This window comes from Oncorhynchus gorbuscha, unplaced genomic scaffold, assembly GCF_021184085.1.
Source record: "Oncorhynchus gorbuscha isolate QuinsamMale2020 ecotype Even-year unplaced genomic scaffold, OgorEven_v1.0 Un_scaffold_1048, whole genome shotgun sequence".
Taxonomy (NCBI): Eukaryota; Metazoa; Chordata; class Actinopteri; order Salmoniformes; family Salmonidae; genus Oncorhynchus; species Oncorhynchus gorbuscha.
The window spans coordinates 113,484-125,391 of record NW_025745949.1 but is presented as its reverse complement, the minus strand read 5'-3'; positions in this window follow the sequence as shown (position 1 = coordinate 125,391).

Sequence of the window (11,908 nt, the reverse complement as noted above, 5' to 3'; positions counted from 1 at the left end):
GCAAACTGGCTCTAACCAGAATAGAAGGAGTAGGAGGCCCCAGTGCACAATTGAGCAAGAGGACAGGTACATTAGTTTCTTGTTTGAGAAACAGACACCTCACAAGTCCTCAACTGGCAGCTTCATTAAATAGTACTCTCAACTGGCAGCTTCATTAAATAGTACTCTCAACTGGCAGCTTCATCAACTGGCAGGTGCATCTGTAAAAGTTTGCGAGTGTCTTAGGGGCCAAGTAACATTTCTTCAGCCTCCTGAGGTTGAAGAGGCTCTGTTGCGCCTTCTTCACCACATTGTCTGTGTGGGTGGACCATTTCAGATTGACAGTGATAAGTACGCAGATGAACTTGAAGCTTTTCACCTTCTCCACTGCGGCCCGTTGATGTGGATATGGGCGTGCTCCCTCTGCTGTCTCCTGAAGTCCACAATCAGCGCCTTCGTTTTGTTGACGTTAAGGGTGAGGTTATTTTCCTGGCACCATCAGGGCCCTCACCTCCTCTCTGTAGGCTCTCGTCGTCGTTGGTAATCAGGCCTACTACTGTTGTGTCGACTGCAAACTTGATGATTGAGTTGGAAATGTGCCTGGCCATACAATCATAGGTGAACAGAGTACAGGAGGGGGCTGTTATACAGCATATTGAGGATATTATATTGAGGATCAGCGTAGTGGAGGTGTTGTTGCCTACCTTCACGGCCCGTCAGGAAGTCCAGGACCCAGTTGCACAAGGCGGGGTTCAGACCCAGGGCCCCGAGCTTAATGATGAGCTTGGAGGGTACTATGGTGTTGAATGCTGAGATTTAGTCAATGAACAGCATTCTTACATAGGTATTCCTCTTGTCCAGGTGGGATCAGGCAGTGTGCAGTGCGATTGCATCGTCTCTGGATATATTGGGGTGGTAAACATTGGAGTGGGTCTAGGATATCAGGTATGGTGGAGGTGATATGATCCTTAACTAGCCTCTCAAAGCACTTCATGATGACAGAAGTGAGTGCTACAGGGCATTAGTCATTTAGTTCAGTTACCTTAGCTTTCTTGGGTACAGGAACAATGGTGGACATCTTGAAGCAAGTGGGGACAGCAGACTGAGATGGGGAGAAATTGAATATGTGCACAAACACTCCAGCTAGCTGGTCTGCGCATGCTCTGGGGATGCGGCTAGGGATGGCCGTCTGGGCCGGCAAACTTGCGAGGTTTAACACGCTTAAATGTCTTACTCACATCGGCCACGGATAACGAGAGCCCACAGTCCTCGGGAGCCCAAGTCGGTGGCACAGTGTTATCCTCAAAGCAGGCGAAGAAGGGGTTTAGCAAGACGCCGGCATCCGCGACGTGGCTGGTTTTCCCTTCGTAATCCGGGATTGTCTGGAGTCCCTACGTCTTGTGTCTGAGCTGTTGAACTGCAACTATGCTCTGACATACGCTGTCAGCTGTGGGACCTTATAAACACGGGTGTGTTTTTATCTAAATCATTGATTTGACCACAGGTGGACTCCAATCAAGTTGCAGTGACATCTGAAGGATGATGGAAGGAAAGTGGAGTCACCTGAGCTCAGGTTGGAGTGTCATAGCAAAGGGGTGTGAATGTAACACCACAACATGTGGAATAAGGGTATGAATTAGAGGTCGACCGATTATCATTTTTCAACGCCGATACCGATTATTGGAGGACAAAAAAAGCCGATACTGATTAATCGGCCGATTTAAAAAATATATATTGTATTTGTAATGTTGACAATTACAACAATACTGAATGAACACTTATTTTAACTTAATGTAATACATCAATAAAATCAATTTAGCCTCAAATAAATAATGAAACATGTTCAATTTGGTTTAATTAAATAATGCAAAAACAAAGTGTTGGAGAAGAAAGTAAAAGTGCAATATTTGCCATGTAAGAAAGCTAACATTTAAGTTCCTTGCTCAGAACATGAGAACATATGAAAGCTGGTGGTTCCTTTTAACATGAGTCTTCAATATTCCCAGGTAAGAAGTTTTAGGTTGTAGTTATTATAGGAATTATAGGACTATTTCTCTCTATACGATTTGTATTTCATTAACCTTTGACTATTGGATGTTCTTATAGGCACTTTAGTATTGCCAGTGTAACAGTATAGCTTCCGTCCCTCTCCTCGCTCCTCCCTGGGCTCGAACCAGGAACACATCAACAACAGCCACCCTCGAAGCAGCGTTAGCCATGCAGAGCAAGGGGAACAACTACTCCAAGTCTCAGAGAGAGTGACGTTTGAAACGCTATTAGTGCGCACCCCGCTAACTAGCTAGCCATTTGACATCGTTACACCAGCCTCATCTTTGGAGTTGATAGGCTTGAAGTCATAAACAGCAGAGCTCCTGTCAAAACGCACGAAAGTGCTGTTTGAATGAATGCTTATGAACCTGCTGGGGCCTACCATCGCTCAGTCAGACTGCTCTATCAAATCATAGACTTAATTATAACATAATAACACACAGAAATACGAGCCTTAGGTCAAATACGGTCAAATTCGGAAACTATCATCTCGAAAACAAGACATTTATTATTTCAGTGAAATACAGAACCGTTCCGTATTTTATCTAACGGGTGGCATCCCTAAGTCTAAATATTCCTGTTACATTGAACAACCTTCAATGTTATGTCATAATTACGTACAATTCTGGCAAATTAGTTGGCAATGAACCAAGCAACCCAAACTGTTGCGTATACCCTGACTCTGTGTGCAATGAACCAGGCGACCCAAACTGTTGCATATACCCTGACTCTGTGTGCAATGAACCAGGCGACCCAAACTGTTGCATAAACCCTGACTCTGTGTGCAATGAACCAGGCGACCCAAACTGTTGCATAAACCCTGACTCTGTGTGCAATGAACCAGGCGACCCAAACTGTTGCATAAACCCTGACTCTGTGTGCAATGAACGCAAGAGAAGTGACACAATTTCACCTGGTTAATATTTCCTGCTAACCTGGATTTCTTTTAGCTAAATATGCAGGTTTAAAAATATATACTTCTGTGTATTGATTTTAAGAAAGGCATTGGTGTTTATGGTTAGGTACATGTTGGAGCAATGACAGTCCTTTTTCGCGAATGCGCACCGCATCAATTATATGCAACGCAGGACACGCTAGATAAACTAGTAATATCAACCATGTGTAGTTATAACTAGTGATTATGATTGATTAAGTTTAATGCTAGCTAGCAACTTACCTTGGCTTGCTGCATTCGCGTAACAGGCAGTCTCCAGTCTCCGAGTGCAATGTAATCAGGTTGGAGCGTAAGGTTGCAAGATTGAATCCCCGAGCTGACAATGTAAAAATCTGTCGTTCTGCCCCTGAACAAGGCAGTTAACCCACCATTTCTAGGCCGTCATTGAAAATAAGAATGTTCTTAACTGACTTGCCGAGTTAAATAAAGATTAAATAAAGGTGTAGAAAAATAATAATAATAATCTGTGTCCAAAAATACCGATTTCCGATTGTTGTGAAAACTTGAAATCGGCCCTAATTACTCGGTTGACCTCTAGTATGAATGCTTTCTGAAGGCACTATATGTATTTTTACTGACAAATAAAATAAATCAATCCAAGCTGTGAAGCGGCCATTTGATGAATGGAAATCTGTTACAAAACACAAAAAGTTTAATGACATTAAAAGATTGTCGAGCCAAGCCTTCGATATTGTGTAGACTTACAAGGTAGGGAGGGATGTATTTTCTGTTTGTTCAGATTGACATAGTCTATTTATTGTGGTGTTGAAAACGCAAACCATGATATTGATTGAAGTGGCTGAAGTTGGTATGTTTTGTTTATTGGTTGTGTGGTGCATTGGCACAGAAACCTGTTGGTGGGAAATGTGTTGCATATATACTTGATAGAATTATAAATACGACATCAAAAGTAGAACATCTGATTCTCCCCAGCTGATCTGAGGCTGACTTTGATTGTAATGTAGACCTAGTGAAACAGGCAGGGAGAGAGAGCTCGTCCATGGTCATCAGTGAACCTGCAACCTTTTGGCCTGTCGTCCTGCGTGGCATCAACTGTGCCAGAAAAGCATGTTGATGTGTCAAAGTCCATATCCACGTTAATAAACACAGGGTCGCTACAGTTAGTATTTGTGGTCGTAAACATTATTTAGAATTCATTCTATGAGGGGGGAGGTTGTGCAATTTATTTTACAGTCCAAGGAGAGGGTCATGTGAAAATATTTGTAACGAGGGGGAGGTTAATTTCTAACTGTCCCTTAGCAACGATACCGTCTGTCAAGATGTGAAGGCTGGAATGTTTTTAAGGGTGTTATTCTTATAAAAGTAGGGCAAGACCTCACAAGGGGTCATCTGAAATCTCAAACACCTGTATGTACGGTATGTGTTTTTACCTTTCATCTCACGGTCTTATGTCTCACACACACACACACACACACACACACACACACACACACACACACACACACACACACACACACACACACACACACACACACACACACACACACACACACACACACACACACACACACACACACACACACACACACACACACACACACACACACACACACACACACACACACACAGTTGTCCAGGAAAGCCCCTATCAGAGGCATACAGATCCCACCCAGCACACAACCAGCCAGCAGGCCAGTCAGTAGAGGAGAGAGAGATAGTAGAGTACTGTTATCAGTTATCCGGTCATGTGATGGAGGTTGGAGTGTGCCGTGCTGCACGGACGCCCATGTCAGACTGCTGAGGTCATTCACAAATAAAAGCCCTCTTCCCTTCAATGGCCTATCCTCGACCCCCAATTCAACCCTCAGACCAGTTCTTGTTACCAAACATCAAACATCCCACCCTGTACACTCATCCACCCCACTCCACCTCTTGCTACTGACCACCTTATCCCCCCCCCCCCCACTTATGCAACCCACAGGAACCCTCCCTCCCTTTCCTCCCTTCCATCACCCTCCCATCACGGTTGGTTCTCTACTGAGGGAGAGAGAGACTAACAGGGTGAGATAGAGAAGAGGGATGGATTGGTGAGGGAGAGAGAGACTAACAGGCTGAGGTAGAGAAGAGGGATGGATTGGTGAGGGAGAGAGAGACTAACAGGGTGAGGTAGGAAAGAGGGATGGATTGGTGAGGGAGAGAGAGACTAACAGGGTGAGGTAGGGAAGAGGGATGGATTGGTGAGGGAAAGACTAACAGGGTGAGGTAGGGAAGAGGAAAGGACAGGTAGATAAAAGGGTGGGGATAACAGGGTGAGGTAGGGAAGAGGAAAGGACAGGTAGATAGGAGGGGATAACAGGGTGAGGCAGGGAAGAGGAAAGGACAGGTAGATAGAAGGGAGGGGATAACAGGGTGAGGTAGGGACAGGTAGATAGAAGGGAGGGAGGGGACAACAGGGTGAGGTAGGGAAGAGGAAAGGACAGGTAGATAGAAGGGAGGGGACAACAGGGTGAGGTAGGGAAGAGGAAAGGACAGGTAGATAGGAGGGGATAACAGGGTGAGGCAGGGAAGAGGAAAGGACAGGTAGATAGAAGGGAGGGGATAACAGGGTGAGGTAGGGAAGAGGAAAGGACAGGTAGATAGAAGGGAGGGGATAACAGGGTGAGGTAGGGAAGAGGAAGGGACAGGTAGATAGAAGGGAGGGGATAACAGGGTGAGGCAGGGAAGAGGAAAGGACAGGTAAATATAAGGGAGGGGATAACAGGGTGAGGTAGGGAAGAAGAAAGGACAGGTAGATAGGAGGGGATAACAGGGTGAGGTAGGGAAGAGGAAAGGACAGGTAGATAGAAGGGAGGGGATAACAGGGTGAGGTAGGGAAGAGGAAAGGACAGGTAGATAGGAGGTGATAACAGGGTGAGGTAGGGAAGAGGAAAGGACAGGTAGATAGAAGGGAGGGGATAACAGGGTGAGGCAGGGAAGAGGAAAGGACAGGTAGATAGGAGGGGATAACAGGGTGAGGTAGGGAAGAGGAAAGGACAGGTAGATAGAAGGGAGGGGTAACATGGTGAGGTAGGGAAGAAGAAAGGACGGGTAGATAGAAGGGAGGGGATAACAGGGTGAGGTAGGGAAGAGGAAAGGACAGGTAGATAGAAGGGAGGGGATAACAGGGTGAGGTAGGGAAGAGGAAAGGACAGGTAGATAGAAGGGAGGGGATAACAGGGTGAGGTAGGGAAGAGGAAAGGACAGGTAAATAGAAGGGAGGGGTAACAGGGTGAGGTAGGGAATAAGAAAGGACAGGTAGATAGGAGGGGATAACAGGGTGAGGTAGGGAAGAAGAAAGGACAGGTAGATAGAAGGGAGGGGATAACAGGGTGAGGTAGGGAAGAGGAAAGGACAGGTAGATAGAAGGGAGGGGATAACAGGGTGAGGTAGGGAAGAAGAAAGGACAGGTAGATAGAAGGGAGGGGGTAACAGGGTGAGGTAGGGAAGAGGAAAGGACAGGTAGATAGAAGGGAGGGGATAACAGGGTGAGGCAGGGAAGAGGAAAGGACAGGTAAATATAAGGGAGGGGTAACGGGGTGAGGTAGGGACAGGTAGATAGAAGGGAGGGAGGGGACAACAGGGTGAGGTAGAGAAGAGGAAAGGACAGGTAGATAACAGGGTGAGGCAGGGAAGAGGAAAGGACAGGTAGATAGGAGGGGATAACAGGGTGAGGTAGGGAAGAGGAAAGGACAGGTAGATAGAAGGGAGGGGGTAACATGGTGAGGTAGGGAAGAAGAAAGGACGGGTAGATAGAAGGGAGGGGATAACAGGGTGAGGTAGGGAAGAGGAAAGGACAGGTAGATAGAAGGGAGGGGATAACAGGGTGAGGTAGGGAAGAGGAAAGGACAGGTAGATAGAAGGGAGGGGATAACAGGGTGAGGTAGGGAAGAGGAAAGGACAGGTAAATAGAAGGGAGGGGTAACAGGGTGAGGTAGGGAATAAGAAAGGACAGGTAGATAGGAGGGGATAACAGGGTGAGGCAGGGAAGAGGAAAGGACGGGTAGATAGAAGGGAGGGGATAACAGGGTGAGGTAGGGAAGAGGAAAGGACAGGTAGATAGAAGGGAGGGGATAACAGGGTGAGGTAGGGAAGAGGAAAGGACAGGTAGATAGGAGGTGATAACAGGGTGAGGTAGGGAAGAGGAAAGGACAGGTAGATAGAAGGGAGGGGATAACAGGGGGAGGTAGGGAATAAGAAAGGACAGGTAGATAGAAGGGAGGGGATAACAGGGTGAGGTAGGGAAGAGGAAAGGACAGGTAGATAGAAGGGAGGGGATAACAGGGTGAGGTAGGGAAGAAAGGACAGGTAGATAGAAGGGAGGGGATAACAGGGTGAGGTAGGGAAGAGGAAATGACAGGTAGATAGAAGGGAGGGGATAACAGGGTGAGGTAGGGAAGAGGAAAGGACAGGTAGATAGAAGGGAGGGGATAACAGGGTGAGGTAGGGAAGAGGAAAGGACAGGTAGATAGAAGGGAGGGGATAACAGGGTGAGGTAGGGAAGAGGAAAGGACAGGTAGATAGAAGGGAGGGCATAACAGGGTGAGGTAGGGAAGAGGAAAGGACAGGTAAATAGAAGGGAGGGGATAACAAACAAATGGTTCATAACTGGAGAAAAACTGGCAGAACAAAATGTCATGTTGTTGTTATTGTTTTTTGATACTTTATTATGGTTGTAATTTTCCATTTTAATTCTCTGTTTAATAGTCAACACTCTTCCAACAGTGTTTGTTATGCAAGTTACCAGTGAAACCCACTGCTTGAACGTTATTAAAGCTACAGACTCACATCTGCTGCTATAACAAATTGCTGAAAGCTGGATTCCTGCAGCCATTGAAGCCTGGGCCTGTGGCTGGATTTGATGTGGGGTTGGAGAGTCTGGTCAAGCTGCTCATTGTTAAGACGTGGTGGTTCACCGCCTTGCTCTCTGGCAGTGTAGCGCTGCTCTCTCTCTCTCTCCTGTTCTCTCTCTCTCTCCTCTGTTCTCTCTCTCTCTCTCTCTCTCTCTCTCTCTCTCTCTCTCTCTCTCTCTTCTCTCTCTCTCTCTCTTCTGTTCTCTCTCTCTCACTCTTCTGTTCTCTCTCTCTCACTCTTCTGTTTCTCTCTCTCTCTCTCTTCTGTTCTGTTCTCTCTCTCTCTCTCTTCTGTTCTCTCTCTCTCTCTCTCTCTCTTCTGTTCTCTCTCTCTCTCTCTCTCTCTCTCTCTCTCTCTCTCTCTCTCTCTCTCTCTCTCTCTCTCTTCTGTTCTCTCTCTCTCTCTTCTGTTCTCTCTCTCTCTCTCTCTCTCTCTCTCTCTTCTGTTCTCTCTCTTCTGTTCTCTCTCTCTCTCTTCTGTTCTCTCTCTCTCTTCTGTTCTCTCTTTCTCTCTTCTGTTCTCTCTCTCTCTTCTGTTCTCTCTTTCTCTCTTCTGTTCTCTCTCTCTCTCTCTCTCTCTCTCTTCTGTTCTCTCTCTCACTCTTCTGTTCTCTCTCTCTCTCTTCTGTTCTCTCTCTCTCTCTCTCTCTCTCTCTCTTCTGTTCTCTCTCTTCTGTTTCTCTCTCCCTCTTCTGTTCTCTCTCTCTCTCTCTCTTCTGTTCTCTCTCTCTCTCTCTCTCTTCTCTCTCTCTCTCTCTCTCTCTTCTCTCTCTCTCTCTCTCTCTCTCTCTTCTGTTCTCTCTCTCTCTCTTCTGTTCTGTCTCTCTCTCTCTCTCTCTCTCTCTCTCTCTCTCTCTCTCTCTCTCTCTCTCTCTCTCTCTCTCTCTCTCTCTCTCTTCTCTCTCTCTCTCTCTCTCTCTCTCTCTCTCTCTCTCTCTCTCTCTCTCTCTCTCTTCTGTCTCTCTCTCTCTCTTCTCTCTCTCTCTCTCTCTCTCTCTCTCTCTCTCTCTCTCTCTCTCTCTCTCTCTCTCTCTCTCTCTCTTCTGTTCTCTCTCTCTCTCTCTCTTCTCTTCTCTCTCTCTCTCTCTCTCTCTCTCTTCTCTCTCTCTCTCTCTCTCTCTCTCTCTCTCTCTCTCTCTCTCTCTCTCTGTTCTGTTCTCTCTCTCTCTCTCTCTTCTGTTCTCTCTCTCTCTCTCTCTTCTGTTCTCTCTCTCTCTCTTCTGTTCTCTCTCTCTCTCTCTCTCTCTCTCTCTTCTGTTCTCTCTCTCTCTCTCTCCTCTGTTCTCTCTCTCTCTCTCTCTCTCTTCTGTTCTCTCTCTCATAATCCCAGACTACTGAAGCTAAACTGGACTGGAGGCTACATGCTAGTGGGAACAGTAGAATATGATGCATGACATGAACCCACACTCGTCAAGTCCTCTCAATCTGTCACTCGCTCTCTTTCCTTCTCTCGCTCCCTTTCACTCCTTCCCTCTATGGGTGGTCAGTGGTCAACAGTGGTGTCTCCTCTGATCCTGCACTGGGGAAATGAGAACAAAATGGAGGTGTGTGTGTGTGTGTATAAGAGAGTGCATGCGGGGGCTGGACAGTACTGTCAGTAACGGGTATATCTCCTAGTTCCAGCTCATTCCATGAGTCAAGGCTGTGGTGTAGTCTCTGTGTCTGTCTGATGAGTTTCATCTGGTAAGAGCTACCTCTAACCCCAGCCCCAGTACTACCTCTAACCCCAGCCCCAGTACTACCTCTAACCCCTCTAACCCCAGCCCCAGTACTACCTCTAACCCCTCTAACCCCAGCCCCAGTACTACCTCTAACCCCTCTAACCCCAGCCCCGGTACTACCTCTAACCCCCAGCCCGGTACTACCTCTAACCCCCAGCTCCGGTACTACCTCTAACCCCCAGCCCCGTGTGAGATTGAGGGCACCTAGCTTAGATTGTAGGATTGCCGGGGTGTTAAGCATATCCCAGTTTAGGTCACCTAACAGAACAAACTCTGAAGCTAGATGGGGGGCGATCAATTCACAAATGGTGTCCAGGGCACAGCTGGGTGCTGAGGGTGGTCGGTAGCAGGCGGCAACAGTGAGAGACTTATTTCTGGAGAGAGTAATTTTCAAAATTAGTAGTTCGAAATGTTTGGGTATGGACCTGGAAAGTATGACATTACTTTGCAGGCAACTCTGCAGTAAACTGCAACTCCTCCCCCTTTGGCAGTTCTATCTTGACGGAAGATGTTATAGTTGGGTATGGAAATCTCAGAATTTTTGGTGGCCTTCCTGAGCCAGGATTCAGACACAGCAAGGACATCAGGGTTAGCAGAGTGTGCTAAAGCAGTGAGTAAAACACACTTAGGGAGGAGGCTTCTGATGTTGACATGCATGAAACCAAGGCTTTTTCGATCACAGAGGTCAACAAATGAGGGTGCCTGGGGACATGCAGGGCCTGGGTTTACCTCCACATCACCCGCGGAACAGAGGAGGAGTAGAATGAGGGTGCGGCTAAAGGCTATCAAAACTGGTCGCCTAGAGCGTTGGGGACAGAGAATAAAAGGAGCAGATTTCTGGGCATGGTAGAATTTATTCAGGGCATAATGCGCAGACAGGGGTATGGTGGGGTGCGGGTGCAGCGGTGGTAAGCCCAGGCACTGGGTGATGATGAGAGAGGTTGTATCTCTGGACATGCTGGTTGTAATGGGTGAGGTCACCGCATGTGTGGGAGATGGGACAAAGGAGGTATCAGGGGTATGAAGAGTGGAACTAGGGGCTCCATTGTAAACTAAAACAAGTATAACTAACCTGAACAACAGTATACAAGGCATATTGACATTTGAGACAACAACAGCTAATCAGCTAGCACAACAACAGCAGGTAAAATGGCGTTGACTAGGCAGGGAGGGTTGGATTAACTACACACAGAGCCTGAGTGCGGCTGGGGCCAACAGATAAAACATAAACAAGCAGAATGGAGTACCGTGATTAATGGACAGTCCAGCATGCATCAGCTATGTAGCCAAGTGATCAGTGTCCAGGGGGCAGCGGTGGATGGGGCAGGGAAGCTGGACTGGCGAGTACAATGACTAAATAGCTTGTAGCTAGTTAGCTTGTTAGCTTCTGGAGGTTCTTGAGTGTGCTCTAAAAATTAAAAATAATAGCGATTCCGTATCACATTGGGTGAGGCAGGTTACCGGAAGGTATAAACAAATTAAAAATCGAAAAGAGATTGAAAGTAAATATGGGTCCAGTAAGTGTTTGGGACGCGGCGATTCAGACGGTTAGCAGGCCTGTGCTAACAAGCTAACAGTTAGTAGGCCGGGGCTAAACAAGGTAGCAGTTAGCGGACCGGGGCTAAACAAGGTAGCAGTTAGCGGACCGGGGCTAAACAAGTTAGCGGACCGGGGCTAAACAAGCTAGCAGTTAGCAGGCCGAATTAGCAAGCAAGGAGATAGCAAGGGCTAGAAAGTTAGCCTTTGGGGGGGCGTCGCGATGGGGTGAGTCTGTTTATGCCTCTTCATGCGGTGACATCGATAGACCGGTCGTGGGTCCGGATATTGTAGCCCAGGAGTATGCTTCGGTGGTAGCACAGGAGCTCTGGCTGGGCTAGCTTCAAGCTAAGTGGGTGGAAACGCTAGCCAGGAGTAATCATCCGGGGTTGCGGTTAGCTAGTTAGCTAGTTGTGAAGATCCAGTTGAAAATGTTCCGTTTGCGGGTGGAATCCGGGGATAAAAAATAATAGTAGGTCCGTTATGCTCTGGATAGAGTCGCGTTGTTCGAACTGGCGAGAGCTTTCCGAGCTAAAGGTTAGCTGATGACCGGTTAGCTGAAGACCGCTAGCAATGGTTTGCTGACTGATAGCTGGTAGTTAGTTGGCTAGCTTCAGTTGAGGGGATCCTGATCCGAAGTAAATATAAATACTTCAGAAAAAAATAGCAACATTGGGTGAGGCGGGTTGCAGGAGAATATTTGGAAGTTGAGGTTTAGCAAAATGTTTTAAAAGATATGCGAAGAAAAATATGTTTAAAAAAAAACGATATATACAAGGGACACAACACGACCAGACGTCCGACTGCTACGCCATCTT